The following is a 13,770-nucleotide window of genomic DNA, read 5'->3' as shown; positions in this document are numbered from 1 at the left end:
TATTTCTTTTTTTATTTGAGTACGTTTGAGCCTGCAACCTGGCAACAATGCGGGTCACAAGAGAAGCAAGTACATACACGTTACATGGACCTATGTAGAGTTCTTTCACCTCTTGGTCTGTAGAAAGTCCCTGTGCCACTCTTCCACCTCAGAGTGGGTGCTATGCTGTCCTGCCATGTTCTACTGCTGGTGCTGCACTGGCAGAGGGAGGTGGATGGAAGCAGCAAGACAAGTCCTGGGGCTCAGGTGTGTCATTGTAATGTTCTTCCCAGGCTGTTACAAGTGTCTCCTGCTAATGTTAAGTGTGGATTTTGGCCCATAATATGAAATGAAACCTTGTGAGAATTTGCCTTATTTCTACAGTCAAACAGACATTAAAGATCTCTGCTTACTCTTAAGTTATCAATCTGTTTGCACAACCAAGAAGCCTCTGGTTTGCTTGGCTGGTTTTGGCAAGACTCTGGGATAGTCCTTGCTTACAGAGATACACTAGTAATTGTTTGCCATATTAGTGGAAACAACATATATTTTAAATGAAAAAAGATAACTTGTTTTTAGTTTGCTTTATCTGTTCATTTTCTACCACTGACTAGTTTCAAACCAAATTCACTTTTCTGCTAGGTGAAAGTAAAGCACCTTACAATAGCAAAAAAAACCCAACAATACATTATTCAGTAGGGGTTATCTGTTTTATACATAAGTTGCTATTTGTTATCTGCTTAAAAGTTGGTTTGGTTGAAAATAATGCTTACAATATTATGTATAATTCCGTGTTTCCAACATTTATGATGGCATATAAGGAGCAACAACAAAAATGACAGTAGCAGACTTTTTATTTCCTTACAGGAAGTTACACTAGGATTAAAGATTAAATGTAAAGCAAAGTCATATTATGCCTCTTGGCTTCTTACTCTGAAGACCTTAGTATAAATTGAAAACAAGCTTCACATGTTCACAAAGGAGTGTAAAGTATGTTACCTTACACCTGTCAGGCATGAGCTTTGGCTTCTCTTTCTTCTAGATGCAGCAGGTTTTATTGTGCTGCTCTGTTGCCACAGTGCTTCCCCAAAACCCCTTGCTTCCCAGATTCACTCATCATCCTGTGGGAGTCCCGGTCCCACCAGGAGGACCTGTGGGGTCCTTGCATGCCCCTTTATATGCTTGTTGCCCATTTGGAGCTCAGTCCAAGGAAGTAAATAAGACTCCTGACTTTCTTTCAGCTGCTTGCCCTGATGCTCAACCTGCCAGTGAGATGATGGTGGTGATCTCTGGTGGTTATTTGTGTTTCTGGAGACTGTGGGATCTACTCCAAAGACCAGCCTTGTTGGACCAGATGCTGGACAAATGCAAAGAAGGTGTAAGACAATGTTTGTGCATCATTTGATGCATTTGCTTGCTGAATGAGAACTACGCCGGGATGGTCAGTCTCCTCTTGCAATAGCTGCATCATCTGGCTGTGCCTTTCAGTTGTTAACAGGCAGGTGTCAGCCACTAAAACAGGCTGTGCCTCATTACCAGTTCCCTAAAAGCTGCCACCTGCAAAAGTTAGTTTTCTGTCTGTAGCCATGGGTTTATCTGCTGGTGTTTGAAAAAAAAAACAAAACAACAAACTTTACACAAAGCCAGCTAGGCAGACACAAGCTTGCATGTCAATTAAATCTCCTTCCTTAGTGACTGCTGTCCTATTGCATCCCATATTGTACATGGCACATTCCAACTTTCTTACAAAGCAAGAGGTGATGGAGTATATAGCAACACTGACTAATGTCACTTGTCAGGTGCCTTCTAAAGGACAAGGTGAGGCTGAATGTATGTAATAGACTTAAGAGAGTATGTTGGTCTGGATATCTCCATAACTTCAGTACAACAGTAGAAACAGTGGTATCAGAAACACCACTTCCAATATTGAAGATAAATTTATTAAGACAAATGTAGAGTAAAATAAAGGAATACTTTAAAAATACATAAAGGTGTATCCTGTGAATAGTGTGTGGCAGGGCGGGGCTTCAAGTAGGTGACCCCTTTGCACCACTTATCTAGATTTGGCTTCTAGATAATTAAACTGACTTATGTTTTGCTAAGCTTTTGAAAACAAATTCACCATTTGCAATGCAGGCTTTAGCCGGAATGAAACTGGTATTGGGCTAGGCAACAATTTTCTGTTCTCAGGCTGTGTTTGGGGTGTTTGTAGGGTATTTGATTTCTGCTTAAATGTGGAGCATGCACATTTATACCAGCAAGTTAAGTTCATCCACTTTCCGCTGCCAAGGTCTGGTGCGTACTGTACATACTGAAAGACTCAAACCAGTTAGTTTGCTGGAAGGAACAAGGTCATGGTGGCTTTCCCCTCCCCACTTACCCAATTTAATGGATGTTTTTCTTTTCTGTTATTTTAAGGAGCATTTTCATTTTGGCTTGTGGCCTGCTTATGGTGAGACAGTGACTGTGCCCTCTGGCTCCCACAGATCTCCATCTGTCTCTGTACACCTTTTTTTTTTTTTTTTTTGAGAACCACTGTCAGTAGATTCTTCTCCTGCTTACTGCCAGCTTCTTGCAGTGGTGGCCCCACCTGAGCAAGGATGTGCTGAAGACATTTAGGCTGAATGTTCTCTGCTCTATCATCTAAATGGTAAAGGCTACTTTAGTGAAGCCACTGTCTGCTCCTGGCTGAGCTTTCCTGTGTGTCAGCATGGACTTAACCACTCTGTGGAGTAGCAAGGCTCTGGATGTGTGGGTGATCAGCGCTTCACTTCTCTTACTCTATGAAGCATGCCAAGACACAGATTTTTGGAGTTGGAACATTTGTACTTGGTGTCTCAAATGAAACAATAAGAAAGTGACTGTACCTACAGTAACTCATCTCATTACACTGTGGAAATCATGAAAGTAAGTCTTTGTGCTATTAATAACAAGGAGGGCAAGAGCCTTCAGTAATGCCATCAACAGTAGCCATGGGTCAGATAATGTCAGTGAACTGGCTGTTGGTACATGTTCATAGATATTTATCCTGTGTTTGTAACTGCAGGCTGTAAGCCTGACTTTTACTTACAAGATTGGTGAAACAGTTCTATGCTCTTGCTATGATAACTACTGTGGTTGCAGCGGAGACTAGTTTAACTGTTGGTGCTGTCTAGGGTTGGGCTTAAATCACAGATGTCTGTGGTCTGAACTTGACAGAGGAGGCAGAGCTTCCTGTTCACTTTGGTCTATCTGGTAGCATGCACTAAAGCTTCACCTTGACTCTTTTCCTTAACTGTATATGTATTATGCTGTAACTTGTGTAGGTGAGATTGTAATGTCTATGTTCAGCTGATCAGGGAAAAGGGAGCAAGGTAGTGAGCAATATCTGTGCTTGTCCTCCAGTCCCTTCCCCTGGTCCAGGTCTGGTGACTATTGGCTGAGGTTTGCTCAAATGCCAAATGGATATCACTGTGGCCAGCCCTCCCACAGGCTGATCTTCAGAAACACATGGCACATGGGAGCGTTTGTCACTTCTGTTCAGTGGTCTGCATGGTTTTCTGGACCTAGACAGAAGATACTAACCTAAGTGCTGAAGAGTGAGAATCTAATAGGTACAATTCAGATGACCACAGCTTACCTCAGGTTATAATAAACCACACATATTTGAACAGTATATAACAAAGCCATGCTTCTACAGACTTCAGTTTTAACTAGATGAGCTCAAAGAATTTTTTGAGAACTCCAAGAAGTTTCTGAGGAATTTATAGTCTGGATTAAATTGTGTCTTCATTGACCATAAACTGATAAAATGTCAGTTTCCAGCTTTCAGAAGGTGGCAACTTTCACTTTTTTTAATCAGGTTTTCTACGTCTGAAATAATGAAGTCTACCAATGTAACTGGAGTACCAGTTACAAAATCATGCATTGTTCTTCTGAGTCTTTACAAAGCCATTTTGGAGCCTTTCACGTGCTACAGAAAGAAAAAAAAAAGTTGAAGTACAGAAGTTTGGGGTTATGGGGGAGGGAGGGAGGTATCTTAAATCACAGAAATATGATTGTTAGTCACATTCCCTCTGAAGCTTTCTCTTTCTAGACTAAACAAATCACATTCTTCCCATTTCTCACAGAATCGAAGGACAGTTGAGGTTGGAAGGGGCCTCTGCATCGTCTGGTCCAACTCATCTCTTCAAAGCAGGGGCAGTGCAGCAGGTCGTGCAGAGTGCTGTCAGGCATGTTGTGTTTCCTCAGCATGGAGACTGCACAACCTCCCTAGTAACTCACCCCAGTGTTTGACCAGCCTCACAGGAAAAAGGTTTTCTCTTATGCTTGAATGGGTCTTCCTGTATTTCAGTTTGTGCCTCTCACCTGTTGCTCTGTTACTGCACATCACTGAGAAGAGTCTGGCTCTGTCCTGTTTACTCCCTCCATCAGTACTTACACATTGATAAAATCCCCCCAAGCCTTCTCAAGCCTGAGTGCTCCCAGCTCTCAGCTTCTCCCTGTATGTCATGTGCTTCTATCCCTTTACTGAACTCTCAGGTATGTCCAAGTCTCTCTGGTATTAAGTGATATTTAATATTGCTAGATAGTGAGATCACACCAGTCCCAGCTGCTGTTCTGTTCCCCAGAAAGACTAATGTGCACAGATACAGTTCCCTCTGTGTTTTGCAGGGTGTTTTCTTCTAGTGAAATACTCTGTAAGTTACTTCAATCTCTGTATTAACTCTTATGTAAGCCTTTTCCTGGCTGGTGTCTGTGAAATGAGATGTCCTGAACTGCAACCGACGAATAAAATAATAGGATTTCTTCCCTCCATGGTACCAACAGTTTGGTCACTTCAGTCTCCCTTCATGAATATAGACTTTAAGATTTCAGAGGTATAAGATTAAAAGATTTAGGAAATCCTAGGAAAAAAATTGTGTTTCTGGCTGCAGTGGAAAGGTTGGAATCCATTTGAACCATCTGTAGATAGAGAACTCCAGTCTGGCAAACAGCCGGGGCTACTGTGCGTTTGGAGGAACCAGTGTGTGCTTGTCAAGGACACTTATTTAAATGGGAGAAGCGGCAAAACTAAAACAGGGCTTGTGTGTGGTGACCAGAATTGGGTAGTGTAGATCAGAAGGGTTTGAGTCTTTGTCTCACTCTCCTATGCTCATTGATCTTGACCAAGTTTCAGCAAGTGCAGCTCTTTTCCAGGAAGTCGTTTTTGTTAAGAGAGATTGGTGAAGTCCCAGATGTATTGCCATGTGATGACTGCCCCCACAGAGGTGAGGCAGGCAGCTGGAGAAGAGGCAGAAAGACATGAGCTAGCTTGGCTGTGCAGAGGCTGTGCATGGTGAGGCATGGTTTTGGGGGACAGCAGAAAGGTTTAGCAGAGCTGGGAGGATGGGATTTACTTATGGTGAGGTTTGTCTGTCTCTTTTTCCCCTAATCTCTTTCTGCCACTTCTGCAACACAGCCAACATCCTCGGAGTATCTCCACATGGAGAACTCCATGTGCAGAATGCTAGAACACATAGCTCACACTATCCTAAGCTAAGTCTTCATGTGGACAGTGTCTGACAGTGGAGTAAGCTGCCTTGCACCCAGTGCAGGCTGGGGATGTCTGCTGTAGGTTCACACTGCAGCTGGCTGTGCACTGTCTTCTTCAGGCAGGCTATCTCCAAAACTCACGCTGGGTCCCTGACATGTCCCTGACTTCTACCTGGAGCAGGGATGCCATCAGTCCTGTGGCACAGGCTGTTTTCTTTACATTAAACTGTGTAATCTGTGCAGCTCTGGGCCTTTATAAATAGGGTTGAATTCTTTTGGCAATGAAGAAATACTGCGGTGATGGGACAGTTGCAACTCGTGATTGCCAAGGCACACAAAGCCCGCTGGAGAAGAAGCAGAGGACTTTAGGCTGGGTGTAGGTATAGTAATTGCCTTGAGTTTCTCTCAGTTGAGTTAATAATGTAACTGATTTGTCAAAGAGGGTGTCCAATAAAACGGTGTATGGTGGCTGAACAAGGGTTCTGTAACTATTACGGAGCAGAAGGGGGGAGACGGTCAATGTTTTGTCCTCCTGTGTTCCCATGGGATTAATGTGGTAAATGCAGAGCAAGCACAGGTGATGATTAGCACTCAAAAGCAGCTGATCTGTTCACATAGAAAGTGCCATTTTATGTCCTTGCCTTCAGGAGGGTTTTGTTTTCCAGTCTGTAAAGTGAGAATGACAGTCCCTGTCCAGAAACCTCACTGTACCATGTGTTAGCAGTCACAGCTGCTGTTGTTGTCTGAAGTGACTTGTCACAATTCCTTTCTTGGGAGCTGCAGTATTTCTGTTCAGCAAAGGTACAGCTAACCTAGAAGTAAAGGAGTGAAAACAGTAAGTGTGAGATTGCGTGGTGTGCAGAAAGAGGGAGGCAGCTCATCCCAATAAACCATGAGGTGGCATGTTGAGGTGGAGCTGTGAATCCAGTCTGCAGGATGCAATCTAGGATCTGTCTGAGCTTCTAAAAGTGTATGGGGTAATCATTGCTCATGTTTGCTGCTGCAGTGGCAGCTGGTGTTTTGGGGAAGGGCTCTAGCACAGACATGTATCTGACAATGGGTTCATGAATGCAGTTAAACAGTCACACAGAGCACAGCAGGTTAAGACTCTTGTTTCTCTTCTGTGGAGGTTCTCGTTTACTGCAGTGGAGGTTGAGGCTTCCATTTCAGACAGAAGTAGTCCTGCAAAGCCTGGTGTGTTTTGAGGAATTTGGTGGCCTTCTATGATGCGGCTAAAGAACTGATGGACAGGGGTAGAGCAGTTGATGTCATCTACCTGGACTTGTGCAAAGCATTTGACACTGTCCCACATGACATCCTGGAGAGACATCAATTTGATGGTTGGACCACTCGGTGGATAAAGAACTGGCTGGATGGCTGCACACAAAGAGTTGTGATCAATGGCTCAATGTCCAGCTGGAGACCAGCAATGAGTGGTGTCCCTCAGGGATCGGTGTTGGGACCGGTCTTGTTTAACATCTTTGTCGCTGACATGGACAGTGGGATTGAGTGGTCCCTCAGGAAGTTTGCCCATGACACCAAGCTGTGTAGTTCAGTTGATACGCTGGAGGGAAGGAATGCCATCCAGAGGGACCTTGACACGCTTGTGAGGTGGGCTGATGCCAACCTCATGAAGTTTAACCATGCCAAGTGCAAGGTCCTACACCTGGGTCGGAGCAATCCCAGGCACAGCTACAGGTTGGGCAGGGAAGAGATTCAGAGCAGCCCTGCGGAGAAGGACTTGGGGGTGTTGGTTGATGAGAAAATGAACATGATCAGGCAGGGTGTGCTTGCAGCCCAGAAAGCCAACCGTATCCTGGGCTGCATCAAAAGGAGCGTGACCAGCAGGTCGAAGGAGGTGATCCTGCCCCTCTACTCTGCTCTTGTGAGACCTCACCTGGAGTATTGTGTGCAGTTCTGGTGTCCTCAACATAAAAGGACATGGAACTGTTGGAACAAGTCCAGAGGAGGCCACGAGGATGATCAGGGGACTGGAGCACCTCCTCTATGAAGACAGGCTGAGAAAGTTGGGGCTGTTGAGCCTGGAGAAGAGAAGGCTGCGTGGAGACCTCATAGCAGCCTTCCAGTATCTGAAGGGGGGCTACAGGGATGCTGGGGAGGGACTCTTCATTAGGGACTGTATGATAGGACCAGGGGAACGGGTTAAAACTTAAGCAGGGGAAGTCTAGACTGGATATAAGGAAGAAATTCTTTCCTGTTAGGGTGGTGAGGCACTGGAATGGGTTGCCCAGGGAGGTTGTGAATGCTCCATCCCTGGTTGGTGTTCAAGGCCAGGTTGGACAAAGCCTTGGGTGACATGGTTTAGTGTGAGGTGTCCCTGCCCATGGCAGGGGGGTTGGAACTAGATGATCTTAAGGTCCTTTCCGACCCTAACTATTCTATGATTCTATGAATGCTGATCATAGAATCATTTGGCTTGGAAAAAGACAATAAGATAGAACCATTAACCTGTCACTGCCAAGGCAACTGCTGAACTATGTCCCTGAGTGTGACATCTACATGTCTTTTAAATCCCTGCAGGGATGGTGCCTCTACCACTTCAGTGGGCAGCCTGTTCCAGTGTTTGACAACCCCTTCAGGGAAGAATTTTTTTTCTTAGTATCTAATCTAAACATCCCCTGGTGCAACTTGAGGTCATTACCTCTTGCCCTGTCTCTTCTTACCTGGGAAAAGGGACTGACCCCCACCTCACTACAACTTCTTTTCAGGTAGCTGTAGAGAGCAGTAAAGTCTCCACTGAGCCTTCTCTTCTGCAGGCTAAACAACCCTAATGCCCTCAGCTGCTCCTTGTAAGACTTATGCTAAAGACCCTTCACCAGCTTCACTGCCCTTCTTTGGCACTCTCCAGCACCTCAATGCCTTCCTTGTAGCGAGGGGCCTAGAACTGAACACAGTATTTGAGGTGTGGCCTCACCAGTGCAGAGTACAGGGGGATGATCACTTCCCTAGTGCTGCTGGCCACACTATTGCTGGTACAAGCCAGGATGATCTTAGCCTTCTTGTCCATGTGGGCACACTACTGGCTCTTGCTCAGCCAATGTTGACCAACACTCCCAGGTCCTTTTCTCCCAGGCAGCTTTCCAGCCACTCCTCTCAAGCCTGTGGCATTGCGTGAGGTTCTTGTGACCCACGTGCAGGACCCAGCACTGTGCTTTTTCCTGGGCTTGGTGCTGCCTCCTGCTGTGGCAGATTTTTCTTACAGTGTTTTTTTGGGCATTTGCTGCTTGTATTTGCTGCCTTGGAAGTCTCGGTAAACATGAAGGTTACTGATGCTCATGATGTGTGTGGCATTTTTTTTAATTTTCTTTTTCCACAGGCTGTCCAGTAGTCCTTTAACAGTTCTGAGCAACACCTACCTTTACAGAGGTTTTACGTCTGTGTTTCATGCCATTTTCCACATTCTTTCATGCTCCAATTCTGTGTTTTCTTTTACTTACCAGTTTGCCTTATAATCATCTCCTCTTCTCCACCTCTCTGAGTCCTGGGCTGTGGCCTGTGGGTGGACAGTGGCCAGCCCAGCACATGGTGTGAGTAGCAGAGAAGAGTGGATGCTTCTCACCTGAGTCAGCCCTGGGGGAGTGGCCACAGCAAACACACTACAGACCAATTCTGGAAATTGTTTATTTGGATAATGAAGCATGGATGTTTGGGGTAAGCTGTGCACACTGGAGCCTTCTGTTATGGAGGAAAGAAATCCTATTTGGTGCAGCAGCAGAACTAACGGCCCCCTGAGATCCTGCAGAGCTGGATGTTGGCTTTGAGCAGCAGCCAAAGCTATCCTGTGCGACTGGACAGAACCTGGGAATAAATGGAACTGTAGGTGCCTGTTGCTTGTATATGGTTGGGATAGAACAGGCTTGGCCTTGCGACAGTCCTCTCTGGTCCTACAACTGTGCTAAAAGCACCTCTGCCATAGGCTGCTTTAGCTGAAGACTTGTGTGAACTAAGGCCCTTTCAGGTTTCAACATACATCTGGTGTTTCCTTCCAGAAGCTGTTGCATGTCTATAGCATAGATTATTGCAGGCCAACACAGGGAGTGCTGGATTGAATGACATGCCACCTGGCATGGCTAAGGCAGTTTCAGTGAAACTCCTGTTGATGAGATACTTCAGCTGACATCATACTGCGCCATGAGTTGGCTGATACGCCTCTTGGCAAGGCTGTGTCGGCACCAGCATGCTTCCAGAGCCAGTGCCTGGGACATGTGTAACATCAGTGGTGAGTGGGAACTTCTCTCCGCCACCAGTAGGTTGTATCCCTTTCTGTTACCAGGCAGAGCTTCTTTAAAAAATCGCTAGCAATCACCACATCCAGAGACATGGGCTATCTTTAACTATAGGGGTATTCTTCTGTAACCATCTCCACAACAGTAGTGCTTGGCATCCTGCTTCCTTTGCACAGGAATACTGTGAAGATGAATCTAGTCAGTCTAGTCAGGTGTATTTGAGGCATCTACCTTACAGGCATTCGATTAGAGTAACACCTGCCTCATCAGACACCCAGAGGGACAAAATAATTGTATGGGAATGCTGTTCCTTCTTTTTAACACTTTATTTCTCTTTTACTACTTGGGTTAGAGCCTTTGTTTCAACCATAGTCCAAACTGCCTTTGAAATCAGAAATGTGGCTGCACCTGGATGCACCATGTTATTTCCTTTCTTCTTCAGACAGTGTAATTCTTTTCCTCCCTTTCCTCATGAAGCGAGCAGCCTCTGGGGTGTTTTGCAGTACTACTGATGTTTAACATGAAGAGGCTGAGAAACTGATGTATGCAATGACTAAGTCACTTTCACAAGGTCATGTGGCGAATCACCGGCGATGCCAAGAATAGCACCCCAAGTCTCTTGGCTCTCTCTAGCCCACCCAAAACACTACAGCCTGCCTTTTCCTGGTGAGCATGATCTGATTCATAATGCAGCAGTTCTGCTGTAAGGCTGGCTACCTCTCTGCGATCTCTCTGCTATTGCAGAGAAAAGCAGTCAGGCTCAGGCAGCAGCAGAAATTGCACGTCTCTAGCCAAAACACTAAACCCCAGAAATGGTATTTAGCAGCTTATCTACAGATAAGCTTATAAAATGTACTGACTGTTTAAAAATAGGTTCTAAAGTTCAAGATGTTTGCCAAGAACTTTTTATTCTTTGGGTTTTGCTGCAGTACAAAAATACCTTTTCAATGATTCTGATTCATATTGGCTTTTTCTGGTCTTTCTGGAAAAGTACTAAACTATTGATGGGTGGTTTTTGCTTTTAATTGTGCTTGAGTGCTAAACCTATTCCTGCTATTTGCTTGTAGTATGTTAGGCTATGTTTAGGCAAATGCAAATGTCAGTGGTTATTCAGTGCCTTTGGCACTCTGAACAGAATGTACCGAACTCCCGGGGCTTGTTACAAAGCCTCAGCCTTCAGCACTAACAAAGCCTTTGCAGTCAGTAGCTAAAATATGAGAACTACCTGGGCTTGACAGAGGGGGTTCAGAGTATCTTGGGAGTTCAGGGATTATGAACTTGCACCCAATTTTTGCCCTGTGGGTTGAGCAAATGAAATACAGGGGCCCCTGCCTATGTGCTGGCAGCTAAGGGTGCTCTCGAGAGATGAGCTGTGCTGTGCATGCATGCGCTGCCTGTCATGCTGGGGCCAGGCTGGTTTAACATTGTGGTCTGTGGATCTTTTTGCAGGGTGTAGTTTACCGATGAAGTTTGTCTCGCTGTATCAACACTTAGCTGAATGTGTTCCTGAATCATAATGGAGGCTTTCCTTCTAAAAACACCACAGTCCCTGGAAGTGGAGTGAAACAGTGCGGTGCTGCTGCCTGCTGCGTGTCCGTTGGCAGCAGCTCGGGATTTTTTACAGTTGTTTGCCTTGTTACTCACCCTATTTTAAGCTCTGATGGAATAAGGATGGCATTTGATCACAGTACCGGGCACAACTGTTTGGCTTTCATAACCCATGTTTTAAACCCAGGGGCTTTTTCCGTATATGCTTGTGTCTTCAAATAATTTTAGACTTGTGGCTTTAGACTTGCACGTACTTTTGCTGGCCTTTACTGCTGTATCTTATGAGAGAACTCCTAACTTACACTTAAGCGGGTGTTGTTTAGCTAGGTGAGACCCCCCCCTCAAAGGAAGGAGTGTGGTGATGACTGGGTGGGGGTGACATACACTGAACAAAGCACTTTCTCGCCTCCATCCTTCCTCTGGTTCTTGTGATGGGAAATGTCTTTGTAACTCTGTCTTTTGATTGGATTTTCTTTATCATCTCCACACGCGTGCCACTGTGTTCTGATCTTGGTTTTGGTCTTGGGTTTATTGAGCAGGTACTATGTAAAGACTTTACAGGATAAATCTCTCCCATCGTAGAAACGATCAGCTGCTAATGCTTGTTCTGTGTTCATCTACCTCTAGTACACTGAATAAGCAGCCTCTGTCTACCCCATAAAATACATTTAAAACTGGTGCTCTGCATTTTACCCACAGGACTGAACTTCTGAGAGCAGCTTGTCCTGTAACCTTGGTCCTTCAGCTTTTTAGTAGATCAGGTGCATTTGTGCTTAGCTGTGAAGTTTAGGCCCATGTCATTTTTTTTTAATACTGTGCAGAGCAAGGCAGGCAGCTTGTTTCTTCTTGCAAGTGAATGTAGCCAGGAGATGAATGTTTGCCATGTGGGAGGAAAACCAGGACTGGCAGTAATATGAAGTCAGAAGAAAAGGAAAAGGAAGCGCTCGGCTGAGACAGAGTACAGAGAGGAGGAGAGGCAGGTAGTGAGATGTCCGTTGTGGTTGTCTCTCATCTCCTTATGTAAGAAACCTGGAAAGTAAATCACCACATCTGCTGCTTTACACTGTCTTTGGGTAATAAGGAAAACCATGGGATTCTTACCTGCTTTATTCCATACAAGTGTGTTTTCAAGGCCCATGCAAATGACCAATACCCATAAAACTACCGTGCATTTATTGTGTATGAAATTAGACCTCTGCCCATATATTCTCCTGCTTTTCTGTATTGGCGGCCACATTTTTATTAAATCTCTACCTTTTGGGTTTTGTATTTCCAAGCTGCACGTGCATATACCAGCTTTGAGGCAATTGTGCACCACGTTTTTACACCCAAATATCTGCTACTTGGGACACCCTGGGACTGAGGTTGGACATTTTGCTCTAACCTTTAAAATCAGGACTGCTGGCTTATTTTGCAAGCTGGTGCTTGATGTGTGAAAGAAAATCACATTCTGCATGAATTATAGTTCCTGAAGCTTCCATGCTGTATATAATATAGGTGGAAAGAAATCTGGAATAGCTGGCATGTTACAGTAAACTACAGTTTGTGCTTGTGCTGTTGGGGCCTGAGGGACAGCTTGTTACTGCAAATGCTGTTTCCCCTGAAGTGAAAAACCTTCACTTTCAGTGAAGGGGCAAATTACAGCAATTCAGGTGCGTAACACCCCAAAAGCCATGTATGCAGTCACGAAAGGCAGTGCTGTTTGAACCAGCTTTTAATAAGAAATACAAAGAATTTGATCATTAAAACATCTAGCTAATTCATTGGCTGAATTTAGAGTAAAGACAAATGAACCAAAAGCTAATACAAGAAAGCAAGTTCAAGTTGTTTGTGGGAAGGGAGATGGTCTTTACTGCCACCTCCTTCCAATAGCATCCAGGACTGAGTGTGCATCATGCACCCAGACAAAAAATGGAATGTTTTGGTCCTTAACGAAGACTTCTTAAGCTGGAGCATGAACTGCTCAGGTGTGGGAAGAGACAAGCAGGCCCCTGACTGTGCTCGCACCACTGGAGTCGTGCTGGCTCTCACCAGTGGTAGCAGGCAGCATGGCTTGAAAGAAAGATCTCCAGAGGAGATCTGTGTGTGTGGGTTGGGGTGCTTGGCAACACATTCTCTGTCTCAGAGCCATCTGTTCCCTCCTGGCCTTCCCCTGGAAGGCCTGGGAAAGCAAAGAGCTGACGCCAGGGTCTGTTGGGTTACTGCAGACCTCCTGAAGCTGGGTACAAGGCTTCCAAGAGCTCAGCTGGCTCTCATCACTGTAGTTTTGCCCAGTGGAGGGTCCTGGACTGCTCTGCACATTTATTAGTACCCTTTGGGAAGCTCTTCCCTTGCCTTGGGCATGAGGTACACCAGCACACAGCCTCGTAGCCTGGGAGCCATGTGCTGTCCCCCTGGTGAGAGGGTGCCTGCATGTACTGGTTCAAATGTGTTCTGGCCATCTGTGCTCCAGCGCCTGGCCTCAGGAATGGTGCTGGTACTT

The 13,770-nt window shown here is 45.3% G+C and overlaps 1 long non-coding RNA gene across 2 annotated transcripts in view; it reads left to right on the top strand.

The window, feature by feature from the left end:
* LOC130605968 (uncharacterized) overlaps positions 1–12,259 on the top strand; it is a 37,894-nt gene extending 25,635 nt beyond the window's left edge. For both annotated transcript variants that reach the window (XR_008973837.1, XR_008973836.1), the window contains exon 5: positions 12,110–12,259. This is a non-coding gene — a long non-coding RNA (uncharacterized LOC130605968). The remainder of the gene's footprint in view (positions 1–12,109) is intronic.
* Positions 12,260–13,770: the final 1,511 nt, after the last annotated feature.

This window comes from Pezoporus wallicus, unplaced genomic scaffold, assembly GCF_028554395.1.
Source record: "Pezoporus wallicus isolate ANWC-B61680 ecotype Strahan unplaced genomic scaffold, APGP_CSIRO_Pwel_v1 scaffold_7402, whole genome shotgun sequence".
Taxonomy (NCBI): Eukaryota; Metazoa; Chordata; class Aves; order Psittaciformes; family Psittacidae; genus Pezoporus; species Pezoporus wallicus.
This window is presented reverse-complemented; position numbering and strand designations above follow the sequence as displayed.